The sequence below is a fragment of the Parasteatoda tepidariorum genome, chromosome 6 (assembly GCF_982258835.1).
Source record: "Parasteatoda tepidariorum strain Cologne lab strain chromosome 6, Ptep-v5.0, whole genome shotgun sequence".
NCBI lineage: Eukaryota > Metazoa > Arthropoda > Arachnida > Araneae > Theridiidae > Parasteatoda > Parasteatoda tepidariorum.
This window is the reverse complement of record NC_141760.1, coordinates 11694187-11709364: the sequence shown is the minus strand read 5'-3', so window position 1 is coordinate 11709364 and position 15178 is coordinate 11694187. Positions and strand designations below refer to the sequence as shown.

At 31.9% G+C, this 15178-nt stretch overlaps 1 protein-coding gene across 2 annotated transcripts in view; it reads left to right on the top strand.

Annotated features, from left to right (window-relative positions):
- Positions 1–15178, top strand: part of LOC107446990 (zinc finger E-box-binding homeobox protein zag-1) — a 525599-nt gene that overhangs the window by 275860 nt on the left and 234561 nt on the right. The gene's annotated exons all lie outside the window — the stretch shown is intronic.

Here is a 15178-nt window from a genome sequence, read left to right as displayed (position 1 = left end):
ATTGAAATAAATATAAGATCGAATTTGCTAATATATCATAATTTATTTACGTTATAAATATTTTAAGAGCATTTTATGGAGAAACAACAAATAAATTTGGTTTAAAATTGCGACATTGGTGGCAATCTGTATCTACAGCCCCTGATTTCTATATCACACCATGAATATCTTACCTTTTTCATTTCAGGTTATATAAACCATTTTTTAGTTTTCGAATCTTTATTAAAAAATGTAAATATATTAAATGAATCTCTTTATGAAAATTTCATGATGAATGGAATGGGTGTACTTTTTTAAACAATAATGTTGCTATCCCGAAAATCCTAATGATACTTATATGATACATATAATTATATACTCGTATAATTATACTCTTATAATTATGATACTTATAATACTCTTGTAATTATTATACTTATAATACTCTTATAATTATGATATTTGTAATACTCTTATAATTATGATATTTATAATACTCTTGCAATTATGATACTTATAATACTCTAATAATTATGATACTTATTATAACTAAATATTTATGGAGATTTAAATTTTTATTTGTATTTATTTACGGTAAAAGAAGGTTATAAATCCAGCTTTAAATCTCTGTTGTATCCTGAATTGAGTCCCGAAGTGGACTGATCGTTAAGACACGGTTCCCAGCAGATCACCGAAGTCAAGCATCACTGGCTGCGGTCAGTGTGCGGGTGGGTGACCACTTGGATCAGTCTGCCTAGGGACCGAGAGTGTGCGGTATGGATCCTCGTTAAACTGTGCAACCGTAAAGTACTCGACTTCGCGTGCAGGTCGTCGGGCTACCGAAGCGGGGGTGCCATCCCCTCTGCAGAGGATCAAAATTGTGATGGCATGTCTTCGGATCATCCTCAGGGATGTTTCCCAGACCGTCGCCAACAGCCCATTGTGCAGTTCTAGTGTTACGTAAATGAACTACAGCAACAACAACATATCCTGAATTGAAGTCTTGCATTGAGCAAACTACTAATTTTGTTTATTATTAAATGTTTCTTAGTTTGATGTTAATACTCGTTAGTTTAGTTTTAATTTAAAATTTTCACAAGAAAACGAATTTTTCTAAATTATCGACTAGGAAGTTCTGTAGTCTTCTGGGTTCGATTCACGTTACTCAAAAACTATTCACTTGAACTCTTTAAATACTACTACGAACTCTTTATAATAGCTCATTGACGATTACAAGATAAAGTAGAACCTTTTTCCTAGTGTATTTGATATTCTTTTAGTCTTAAGAACATCTCATCTTTCAAGCTGTTCATTTATTAATACCATAACTCCCCCTACTCGTAAAAATAATTCTAGAACCAATCATGGAATAAAAAAAACTCTTTCCACCGAAAACTGGATTTATACCTCTGTATCGACAACTACATCTGACAAAACACATCTAAAGATTAAAAATATATGAATTCGCCAGAGAGCCCTAAGGTTAGAAACAAAAATAATTCTAATCGAACGCCTGGTCCACCCCATATCCAGTATACAAGCCCATTACCTGATTCGTTAATGTTGAGACAGGCCCGCAGCGAACGGTGCTTCCTTTGTTGACACAGAGAAGCTTGTACTAGTACAAGTACACCTTCACGTTATCCCGGACTCAGGTGTGTTTACTCAAGTACTCTGGATCCCTCGTTTGAGGAGCCAGAGAGGCTCCTAGAGCCAGAGGCAACGAAAAACTTTCTCTTCTGAAGCTGTTGGAGGTTTGTGTGCATTTTGTGGAAGAATTAGTTAGTTAATGTGACTCTTCAATAAATCTTAAGTATGCAATGTTTGTTCATTTTAAAAATTTTATCGACTTCATTAATGTGGTGATATTTTTTTCTTATTACCTGTACTACTACTTTGTTTCGAAGGTCGAGGTTTGAATGACTAATTTGTTTAACCTTTTTCTTTCTTTTTGGTTTAAGAGGTTTACATTGTTTGGGGGTGTTTCTGTTTTTGAATTTTAGTCTGTTATCATTTGTTTGTTTATCGAAGTTTAAGTAAAACGTGTTTTTTAAATATTCATTATTTTTTTCTCATTTTTTTTTCAATTGCTCTTATAGAAAACAAAACGTTTTTAAGGAGTAATTCTGTTACCACGAAAGTGTAGAAATCAGTTATTCTACTAAATATCTAGCTAATGTCTCAACTGAGTAAAAATTATTGTCAAAGCTACCGAAGTACGATAAAAATTTATCTTATTTCTGCCTCTGTGAGAACACCAAAAAGCTCGATAATTTTTACCGAAACGCTTTGATAATGATCTTGTTAAAATTAACAATGAAATATTGTTTTATGATATGCGTTAAAATTTGGTATTTTTATCATGATACTTTAGAGCAGGGGTTTCCAACTTACATAAGGCCGGGGGCCACAATTAAAAACGCAAATTAAATGGCGGGCCGCAACTTTATCAAAATTTTATGTAGGACTCTTTTATATTTGAAGGAACATTAAATATTACTGTCAAATTTTTACCAAGTTGTACAAAACGAAAGTATTGAATTACAAATTAAAATAAGTAGATTTTTAAAAATATTTAATTGTTATTAATAATATTTTTAAAAATATTCAATAAATGATAAAAATTTGGGCTGCAATAACTTTAATGTGCACCTATGAATTAAGCAATTAAGGTGCAACAGATATTTAATTGTTAGGATATAAAACTTTAAAAAGGTTGGTATTGAAACTTACATAGCAGCACACAAAATATTCAATGAGAAAATTGAGGTTTTTTGCTGCAACCACCAGAGAATAGATATTTACATTTTAAATTAAAAGTTTACAAATATGTGTGTAAATATTTACGTCTAAATTAATGGTTTCAAAAAATTAAATGGGAGAATTTCTTCGAGAAAATTTCTGATAAGCACATGCCAAATTATATTCACAAAATACAAAAAAAAAAAAAAAAAAAAAAAAAAAAAAAAAAAAAAAAAATGAAATGAAAAAGAGCAGCATACACGATTATTTTTGTATTTGAATAAATATTTTCTTGGGGGTAAAACCTGAGAAACTCCTGCTTTAGAGCATAACATAAAAACCATTTATTTGATTAAATTAGCTTTTCAGTATTGTATTTTTTTACTTTTTGGTAATAAGAACTACAGTTTTAAAAACTGGAATTTCTAATAAATGGTTATTATATAGACCAAATAGTTGGATTCCGATTGTATTCATTTTTATTTACTTTGTTAATCATTTATTCGCCTTTGTTACAAGAGAAGACACTTTTAAAATCCTAAGTGCGAGTACATGCGCTGAACAGAGTTTCAAAATTACGTAAAAAAATGAATAAGTAAATAAAAATTGTCTCGTTGTTTTAAATGTTCTAATAAAAGTAATTATGTTGAATGTTGTACATAATAAATATTTATTTATTTATTCATTCATTCATTTTTTGTTTTATTTTTTATTTAATTATAGTTCTTATTACCACACATATTTCGCAAAAAATACAAAACTGAAAGATAAATGTAATCAAATAAATTTCTTTTGTATGATAAAGTTTGATAAAGTTTAGTAATTTTATCATAGGTTATAAAACCATATTTTATGGTTAATATTTGCTAAAATCATTATCAAAGTGCTTCGGTAAAAATTACCGAGCTTTTTGCTGCTCCTATAGAGCATGAAAAATTATAAATATTACCATATTCTAGTAGTTTTGACCATACTTTTCTTCTCAGTATATTATTATTATTTTGATCCCTTTTGTTAAGAAATAGAAAAAGGTCCTTTAAAAATCTTGGGTGTAAGTGAAGGTTTTCTCTTAGAGCGTAACGATGCTCAAATAATTATATAAGTCCAGTGTTTTCATCAAAATTATTTAAGGGAACAGTGGACTTTTAAAAACTTTGAAAAGAAACTAAAAAAGAATCTTATATATTTTAATATTTTATCGAACTTATTGATGTTAGAAACCTATTTAATTGTGAATTAACTAAAACCAAAGTAATTTTTATGTAAAATTCGATTAAAAAATGTAAGAAATTAATAAAAATATTGTTTGATTAAATCATTTCATTAAAGGTCATTAAAAGTATCCTTGCCCAACAAATTTTTTTTCAAAATATTTTAATGCTTGTATTTTTTGATCACAAATAAAATTTGTTACAAATGTAGCTTGAAAGAAATTTAACAGACAAAATGTAGACATCACTGTAACTTAGAGCATTTCTTTTTTATTTATAAAATTGGATGAAAATTTAAATGTTGTTTTTTAATGTATGCAAGCACATAGTTATTCGTAAACAAATTTTAAAAAAATGTAAACTATTATTAAAGACTCCTAGTGCATGGAACTTTCTTAAGTTAGATGTAATTGAATGTGAATTCTAATACGTATCTTCAACATGTTTTTATTGTTTTCATTTGAAACTTGAGACTCTATATACATAGCCCACACACCGAAAATGGGGTTTAGAGCATCGAACTTAATAAAAAATCATTTTAAAGGTCCACTCTCTTCTTAACAGATCAAAATTTATGGAACAAAATCTTATTATTTATAGTTTGAGCTTTCTGCGACGTGATACAAATTATTCGTGTTTCTTCAACACATAAAATTAAAATTGTAGTGTTGTTGTTGTGACTCATTCTTCAAGGTCTAGCCAAGAGTAGCGATGGCTCAGGGGATAGAGCGTTCGCCTTCCAATGAGGCGAACCGGGTTCGAATCCCAGTCGATACGAATTCCTCATCCAGCTTGCACCGGCAGCAGTGCTGACATGAAATATCCTCAGTGGTAGACGGATCATGGGTTAGAGTCCCCTTGCCGTCAGGCTAACCAGGGGAGGTTCTCGTGTTCTTCCTCTCCATGTTACGCAAATGCGGGTTAGCTCCATCAAAAAGTCCTCCGAGAAGGCAAAATTTCTCCCCATACTCGATCCAGGAGTTCCGTTGTCTTCTGGATTGGGTTCAAAATTACAAGGCTACGGTGTTGAACATTAGCAGTCGTAAACCCATAAAAGTGGGTTGGCTGTTCAACGACGGTTATAAAATTAAAAGGTCTAGCCAAAGAATATACATGGGGGAAGAAGTCTAGCTTCCATAGGTATAATGTAAACCAGTCCTTTTAAGGTTTGGTGCAGTCTCTTTGTTTAAAAGAAAAAAAAACAACAGCGAGGTTCTTGAAACAGATTTGCACCCTCCTCTACTCCCAACCATTAAAGAATAGGATTGAAAAAGAGGATTTTTCTCTCTTCGTTTATTGTTGGTTTGTTCTGCATTTTTTCGCTATTAACAAACAGTACTGTATTATTAAGATATTTCTTAGAGAATACATTTATATCATCCATGTTAATTAAATTTGCTAACACATTTTGTTATAGAAAGAAAGAATGAAATGACAGGAGGCTGCGTACCCTTTATATATTACCTGCGTTCATTTATATATGTAATTCATGCAGAGTTGTCTTATAACCGGTAACATACTTCTTGACTTGCTTCATATGCGCATGCGCTAGATCTTAGTACACATGATGCTCTGCTAAATCTTTGTATGTTGCTAGCCTGAGCTGGATTTCTTCTCCCTTTACATTCAGCTTGCTAGACCATATCCAAGAGATCGTGAATCCTCAAAAAGTAATGAGAGGTGTAGTTATAAGGTCCTCGTGTAAAGCAGTGACGGAAATGTTCTGGGGAGGACTGTGTTGACGTGCACTTGGTGAAAACACGATAAGTTTTCTGTCCATCAACATATGTCTTGCTAATGTCGTTCTGAAACAGCTCTATCTCTCCCATTCTTGAGGGCATTACCAGGAGTTTACCCAGAACAGTGGGACGGAGGATTCCTCCATATTTTCTGATTTGAAATCTTAATTTTAGAACTTATTTCAGAAAGTTCGACATCTGAAGTTGATGAGCCACAGAATTGTAATGAATACAATATGTTACCAACGTATGAAAGCTATGGAAGATCATTTAAAAAGTTTTGTTCCTTTTTATTGCGTTTAATAAATTTCGTTTGTGGTTATAGAAGTCCGATTCTTAGACAGATGGTCAGCTTCGCAAGTTTCCCTGCACTGATACAACTTAATAGCACTTAAACTAGTACTTAAAATTTACTAGCACTATTTGCAAATAGTTTAGAAAAATAATTTCTGTTTTAAGCTGCTTTGTTTTCCTACGCATCTCAATAATTTTATTCTTACAGTTTTAGAAAACTTTTTTATCGTTATTTTCTTTTCATTGTAAAAAACCTGTGTAAAACGCTTATTTGTTTTTAAACTCTTGCGCGAAATTCTGTACTTCAGCATTTTTTCGAAACCTTATTTTTCATCCCAGCTTTAAACAATCTCTTTTTTTTAGTGAAATTTTCTTAAATTTCAATCAAAATTTTTGCTACCACTTCCTTTTTTCGAAATAAAATAAATAAGCTCAAAAGTGAGTAAGAACAAGAAAATAAAATCTCCTCGGAAACTTTTAATACTCAACACTTTTCCTCAACTCTCTTTTTTCTTCCTCACTTCTTTATCTTCTTTTCTCACAATTACGTTTTTCCAAAGGAAAGTTTTTTTCCTTCTTGCAGATTAGAAATCTGCCGAACGCGATTGCCATTAAATATCGTGCATACGATATACCCTCCAGGTATTAGCAAACTCTTGGTGGCAACAACAGTTGCTGTTTGGAAAAAGTATGTAGAAAATACAAATGAAAAAGTGATTTTTGTTCTTTTTTTTTCCATAAAAGAATGATCGAAGTTTTTAAAGAGTGAAAGATTTTTAAAAGATTTTTGAAGAAAGACGAATACCGATTTTTATCTTCACTGTTTTTATTTATTTAGATTTCACTTAGATTAACAAGAAAAAAAGAAGAGGGAAAAAAGTTAGAAAGCATTTCATCCGTCGGAAAAAGTTTTGTTGGAAGAAATCGAAAATGTCTCATTTAAGTTAAAGATTTCTTTCTGATATAGTGTTTTATTTTTGTGTTTGATTTTAAACGCGTTATTGATGTTCTATTTCATCAATTTTTCCGCGTGATTGTAATATTTTTGCCATTGTTGTTTGGTTGTTTTTAGATCAATATTTGTTATAAGAAAGATTGTAGTTAAACAAATAACAACAAAAGTTTTTTTTTAAAAAAAAATTATTTCAAGAGATGTTCAAGAGATATTTAAAAATAACCGAAATTATATAAAACCAACAAGAGTTTGGGAGATATACCAAAAAACGAGATTTCAAGAATTGCACAAAAACTTCAAGAGTACAAGATAGACATAAGAACAACAAGAGGTACATAAAAGCAAAAAAATTGAAATATATACCAGGAAAATTAAAGCTCTAGAGATTTACCGGTTCAAGAGATATATTAGGACAACAAGAGTTCAAGAGGTATACATGAACAAAAAGAGTTCAAGAGATATACAAGAACAGCAAAAGTTCAAGAGTTATACTAGAAGGAAGAACAAGAGTTCAAAAACCATAACAACTAGACGAACAACAAGAGTTAAAGAGATATACAAGAACCATAACAACTAGAAGAACAGCAAATATACCGCGACAACAAGAGTTCAAGCGATATACTAGAACAACAAGAGTCCAAGAAATATATTAGTACCACTAGAATTCAAGATATAACAACAACAAAAGTTCAAGAGCTATACAAGAACTAGATGGGCAAGAGTTATGCAAAAACAACAAGACATATTTATTGAAATAACAAGGATTACACAAGAACAATAAGACAAATATCTTGGTATTAAAAATCAAATAAAAATAAAAAATAAATTTTTATAAAAGAATAAAACAGATAGTTATCAACTTTTTGTAGAAAAGAAAATTAGAGGTAAAATACAATCGTCCCAACTGGGATTTGAACTCGGGACCTTTTTGCGGTAGAAGACTGTTACCCCACGATTACACGTTTCTCCGGAAATTTTTGTTTGTTTGAAAGTAAATGTACTGAAACTTTAATCGAGCATATTTTACTCTAGGGGCAGATTAGGCGGCTAATTTGTACCCTATCCGAGGTTTTCAAACATGCTCCTCAATTGAAGCTTAACCTCATTTTAATAAGAACTTTTGAAATGCTTACTGCCATCGTCAGTGAAGGCTTAAGAGCTGTGACCACATTATTAAACCTTAAACTGAATAAGTGATTGTATTATTTGTAAAAATAAAATGTACATTGCGAAACATTAACTGTAAAATTTACTCGCTGAATAACTTTTGATTAAATGCTCCGATTTTTTTACGTACTAAGATGCTATCTTTAAGATTGAAAAGCCTATTCGTAATATGCTAATAAGTTAAAACAGACGATAGCTTAAGATACGCAATCGGACTTTTTAATATAATATCTTTCAAAAGTTACACGTTTTACCTAACATGATTTTTTATCCCAATGAATAATGAATAGGAAATATGGTCTCAATAGTTTCCAGAAAAGCGATAAAAGTTAGGAACCTACTTTCTTTGTGTTTTTATTTTATTTTAATTTATCCAAAGAATTAATTTGCAACGAAAAAGAAATTTAAAAAAAAATATTTAATTCGTAATAAATGATAAGTAATATTTAATTCGTAAATAATTAAATATATAAAATATTAATTAAATACTTAAAATATTAATTAAATGTTTAAAATATTAATTTAATATTTGAAATATTAATTAAATATTTAATTTTATTATTTAATTCGATCATGATCGAAAAAAATATAATTGAAATGTTAATTTTAAAATTATCTTAAAAAAATTTTATTTAAATGAAAAACTTAAATTTTTAAACTGGTAAATAGCTTCTGAGAAATAAAGCTTCAATAATAATAAAACCTACTGTGAATTTTTATGTTAAAAACTGTTCAACTGGCTTAAATCTGGGAATTATTTTTTTTAAAATTATGCTCCTAAAGAGGATGCAATATTTTTTTATGACTTACAAATAAAATTTTTGAGATTTTTATTAATTAAAATAATAACAATTAAATATTGAAAGTAGCTTTTTATATTCAGTTATATTTGAGATGACTAGTTTTAGAAATGCGTGCGAAAATATTTTGATTTGTTCCAAAGATTTGGCGAAATACTCACAAAAAGTGAAAATTATTTTTGGAGTTCCAAGTTTTCAACCCCTTCTCTGTCTAAATTATTGGGACTAAATCTTCTAGATTCCGGCTACTAACAACTAAGCTTAACTTAGGGATCAAAAATTTCAATCCGTCTAAAATAAATAAATGAATGAATAAAATAGAAAGTTATTGAGAATCTAATGCATTCTCAGAAATAAAATTCTCACTTTTGACGATACACCAATCTTTGAGCTATATTTCGTTAATTTTGAGAATCATATTGTCATAAAATCACGTGATTTGTGACGAAACGACAACTCTCATATATATAGTGAAACCTCGATTTTACGTCCCCCGAATTTACGTTTTTCCCGCATTTTACGTTTTTTTCATCAGGACCCAGTTTTTCCGTATACCTCCAATGTTAATTTTACCCGGATTGTAAGTTTTTAGTTTACGGAATTTCCCGCATTTTACGTTTTTTGTAGAAATAAAAAAAATAAAAAAATGTTTTAATAAGCAATATTTTTTCTATGTTTGCTTTTTTAAAGCTCATCCACGTTGTTGCAAGTAAATCTATGAAAGCAGAAACGCATTCCACAGACTACTGTTTTCTAGAACTTTAGTCCTCTCTACCCCTTCCTTTGTTGAACACCTGCTGCCTGTCTCGGACAAGGCAGCGGGCGAAGAAACTAAGTACAGAAACAACACATTTCATTGGTGCAGGAATGAGACAGATAGGAGAAGAGACACTCCAGTCACCAATCAGATGTAGTGACTTATTTTCTTCCTTGGAAAGCAAAGGGGATCTTTACGTTTCTACAGCTTTTCAGACTCTGTTGTTGTTTGGCACAAGGTGGTCGCATTTCAAACCCTTTCGTACGAAAATGGTGAGCAAAAAACGCAAAAACTTTTCTGTTGCTGAGAAAGCCGAAATTGTTAAGCAGTTTAATGAATTTCATGGAACAAAAGTAGCATTCGCTCAATTGCAAGGAATTCCCGTAACAACCCTGCAATCCATACTACAGAAAAAAGAATGCATTGATAAAAACTTTGAAAAAGGTGGTGAAAAAAATGACAAGAAACGGAGAACAATGAAAAAATCCCCGTACGACGAGATGGAAGGGATTTTAGTAAAATGGTTTAAAGAGGCTCGTGACGCTAATGTACCTGTAAATGGCACCATATTAAGAGAAAAAGCTCTAGAATTTGCCGATAGACTTGGTTAAAAGACTTTACAGCTTCCAATGGCTTGATTGACCGGATGAAAAAAAAGACATAATCTTGTGTATAGATCGCTCTCCGGAGAATCATCAAGCGTGGATGAAGCTACAATAGAAGAATGGAAGAAAAATTTACCAAATTTGACCAAAGGATACAAGCCAAAGGACGTATTCAATGCGGACGAGACCGGACTTTTCTTTAACCTTCTGCCGGATAAAAGTTACGTTTCTAAGGGAGATTCCTGCCACGGAGGGAAGATGTCAAAATTGCGTCTTACGGTTTTACTATGCTGTAATTCTGCTGGAAGTGAGAAGGTGACTCCACTCGTTGTTGGAAAATCACGCAAACTACGATGCTTTAAAAACGTGAGAAGTTTCCCAACAAATTATGAAGCGAACAAAAAAGCGTGGATAACAAAAGCCTTTTTCGAAGACTTTTTGCAGAAACTGGATTAAAAGATGAAATTTCAGAACCCCAAAATAATTTTGTTCATCGATCAATGCAGTGCACATCCGGATTTGCAGCTATCTAATGTGCGCGTTGAGTTTTTTCCTGCAAACTGTACAAGCAAATTACAGCCTTGTGATCTCGGCATTATTCGATCATTTAAGGTTTTTTACAGAAAGCAACTTGTCCGGAAAGCTGTAGCTGAACTAGAGAACGGAAACCTAAATGACGCCTGCAAACTAAAGTTAAGTGTTCTGGAGGCTATGTATTTTATTTCTGCTGCTTGGAGAAGCGTTACACAAAAGTGCATTTCCCACTGTTTTGAAGAAAGCGGAATCGTAGCTTCTAATGAACCGTTAACAGATGCAGGATTAGATAGACTAGACTCGGAGAATGACAATGAAACAGTTAGCTATGACTTCGACGAGTACATCCGAGAAAACTTAGCAACATGCGAAGCTGAGAGAACCACTGCTCCATCCGTGGACGATGTTATGGACTTTTCATCCGCCGATGAAGATGAACAAGAAGAAACAGAAGCACAGCCCGTTCCTTCTTTCAACACAGCATTGAGAAGTTTGCTAATAGTGAAGGACTATTTTCTATCATACAAAGACCAGGAAAAAAATTTGCAAAAGATTTCAGTCCTGGAAGATGAGGCATTTACTTTGAACTCAATGTCTAAAAAACAATCTACTATTACGCACTATTTTGCACCTAAATTACATGATTCTTAACAAAAATTGTAAAAGTGATCTTGAACTGGTATGTTTTTTTCTTTAAATACTAATATTCTTTTCGTAAAATATAGATTTTAATAGTACCTTTTGAAAGAGTCATCTTTACTACCTTTAGTTTGTTTTATTTTCACATTATTATTATATGATTTTTTGCTGTCTAAGTATTTCCCGTATTTTACGTTTTCCCGGATTTTACGTTTTTTTTACCCAGTCCCCTGAGAAACGTAAAATCGGGGTTTCACTGTATAACGAAAATGTATCCTCAATTCGAAACCTTATCGTAGTGCATTGTGGGAGATTGTTCACTAGGATGACGAAACTTGAACAAAGATTATACGATCGAAAATAAAGTGACGAACAAACCGACAGTGGTCAAGGAGTCGGCCGCGAACCAGGAAGACCACTGGTTCGAATCTCACTTCGTTCGTGGGGGAAAATTAAATCTTTGTCTATCCGTTCTTATTGAATTGCGTAAGCAGCATTGATTTATCTATATAGTACCCACTATAAAGTGATTACAATTAGATTATGAAAAAAAAGCAGAATGACGAAATATATATTTAATTTTGACGAAATTTGTTTTCTCGAAGAAATGACAAATATTTCGTCACCTTGACAAACTTATTCCTCGGAACATATACCAGGAAACGGTTTTGAGTAGTAAATTTCAGTACTATTCATTTTTTATAGTGCGTTTTTCACATTGCGGAGTCTATGTAAATAAAAAATGTAATAAAATGGTGCAATGTAAATAAAAATGGCTATGGAAATTAAATGGCTATGGAAATAAAAATGCTATTTTCAATATGTTTTGAATGTCATTTATTTTAATGTATAATTAGTAATCTATCAATCTCTCTTTGTATCAGCGTTAAAATTTTTTAAACGAAACATGTAGGTGCCAACTTATCCACGGCTTTGAGGAAAATTTTTCCAGTGATAATGAAATGACAATTAAATTTGTGAAATACCATAAAATTTTTTGTTTGTTTGTTTGCTTGCTCAGTCAGGGTTGGAAATTATCATAATATACTTCAGGGTGGTTAAAAATCACTTTAAATCACGTTTAATAAACCCAAAAATCACCGTTCGCTTCTACTGAGAACTACCTTTCGCAAAAAGCGTGCAATTTGGCAGCGACGCCGACGTCTCTTTGATGAAATAATTAAGTGACGAAAATCAGTAATGAACAGCACTCATTTACTATTTCCTACAATCAAAGAAATCTTATTTTGTTCGTCTGGAATTTACCTCTTCCTTTTGCAATTTCACCTCTTTTTAGTACAGACCGAGAGTGAAGAAATTCATTAGGCAAGTTAACCCTGTCATCTGACTCGTTAGTCAAGAGAGCGGAAGAACTAAAAAATAAAAAAAAATATAGAACTCTCCCTTTCATGGTTCCATGTAAGAAATTCAAATTTCATTTATGCAAATGGTTTTGCAACCCCCCTCCCCTTCCATTTCGTTTTCCCATTCCCATTTAGTAGCTTTCCATCTTAATAGAGGAACGAAGTCAAGACTAGGGGGTGGGTGGGAAGAGTTGCAAAGGTAGAAAACAAGGATTGGGAAATTGCTGAAGGGGGGGGGGGTGCGATGGCTCTAAAAAGAAAAATGAGAGAAAAACCGTGCTTATGTATATTGAAAGTGACATTTTGTTGCACCCTCAGCCCTCATCCGTCCAACGATTAAAGATAACAGGGGCATGTTCGCCGTAGAGGGGCGTAATTAAAAACAGGGCGTAAGCTTTTATCTGATGGCGTAGGGGAAAAAGGAAAATAAATTATTTTAAATAAGCAAGAAGTAATACTTTTTTTTTTGGAGAAAAGGGATATGTATTGTGAAAAAAAAAGGGGGAAATATTTATATGTACAAGCGGGTTTATGATTTAAAAATATGATAAAAATTTTTTTTCTTCTTTTCTTTTTGTAAATGAGTCGCGAAATAATTAAAAATTTAGAAAAAGGAAATATTGTTCTCTCATTTTGAAAAATATCCGCCGTTTATTGTGTTTTCGCTAATTTTGGGGGCATAAGGGGGTGGACTGCCTATTAAAACGTTGAAATGATTTTCGTTATAAATGCTACCGGATTGCGATTCAAGTTTTTATTTTATTCTTTTCTTTTTTTCGTTTTAAAAATCAGTGCGGAAATCTGCGTTAATGATTACTTGATTTTTTGCTGCTATGTTTTAAAATTAGTATCAGCCGTTGTACGATTATTAAAGAGTGTAGATTTATTGTTTTCAATATTTGCTAACGACAAAAAGTTCGTGAATATGTTGTAGAAGTGCCAATCGTTTTTCAAAAATTTTGACACACTATTGTATTTTAAGCCATGCCTCCTCAAATCACGAAAACCTTAATTGAACAAGAATTAATGTTATTTTTTAGGTTTTTTTTGTCCTCTTAATTCTAGATAAATTGAGAAAAAAAAACTTCTGAATTAATTGTATAAAAAGTGATTACTTGAACTCCCAAAATTTTCTGCGTTTACAAACTTTTTGCAATTTTATGCAAATTCAAAAACGCTCATGCAATTTCGATAAGTTATGTCTCCATGACATCAATCGTTTTTTATCACATCAATCGCAAGTTAGATCCTATCCAGAACGGCATGTTTTTGGTCACATAAATAACAGTAGCATGTTTTCGGCTTCATTAACAATAAAATTGGTCTTGTAGAACATATTCATTTTTACCCATACTCTTAGTCAAAATTAAAGTCATTCACATTAGCTTAGGCCGTTTATCAAAAAGAAGCCATAGTTATTGTCAGGGTCACGTGATGTAATAACACGCATTTTCTGATGTTGCGAGCTAAAAGCTTGATATTATAGATATGATCATTTTTTTTTGTTTTGGTTTTTTTTTTTTGAACAATGGATGAAAAAAGAATAATAAAATGGTGAATTAGTTTTTGTAGAATTTTGCGTTATTTCTTTTGTAAAAGGTTACGACTGACAAATGTGCGGGGAAACCCCAATGGATTTCAAAATAAAAGATTGGTAGTTGTTTGTTCTATGAATTTCAAGTTGTTTGATGGAAGATAGTGAGTTATTTAGATTGTCTTGAAATTGGTTTAGGAAGTGGCATTTTTTTTTTGTAAGAAGGTGCAGTTTAGAAAGTAGTAGGTGAAAAATGGCATTTTTAGGAAGAGCTTTAAAAGTAGATTTGAAGTGTTTGGCGGAAGAGTTAGGAGAAACGGCAACGGAAGACATGAGAGTTACCGAATTAAAGAAGATTATATTGGCAAGTACGGAGTACGATGAGGAGTTTGTGAAGGAATTATTAAAAAGAATAGTTAGTGGAAGAGAAGAAATAAAGCGCCAACAAAAAGAAGATGAAATTAGGCGACAAGAATATGAAATTAAGCAACAGGAAAGGGAAGACGAATTAAAGCGGCGAGAACAGGAAAGGGAAGATGAATTAAAGAGGCGAGAACAGGAAAGGGAAGGTGAATTAAAGCGGCGAGAACAGGAAAGGGAAGATGAATTAAAGCGGCAAGAAAAGGAATATGAATTGGAGAGGTTGAAGATAGAAGCTTCATTGGTACATACTGGTACTATAGGAGAGACGAGCAGCTCTCGAAATGAAGAAACAAGAGAACATGTACCTGGTGGATTGCAAAAATTAATGCGTACTTTTGATCCAAAAGAAGGTGATATAAGTTTTTATCTAATATTGTTTGAAAGACAAGCACGAAGAGTCCATATAAAAGAAGAAGATTGGGTAACGCATCTTGT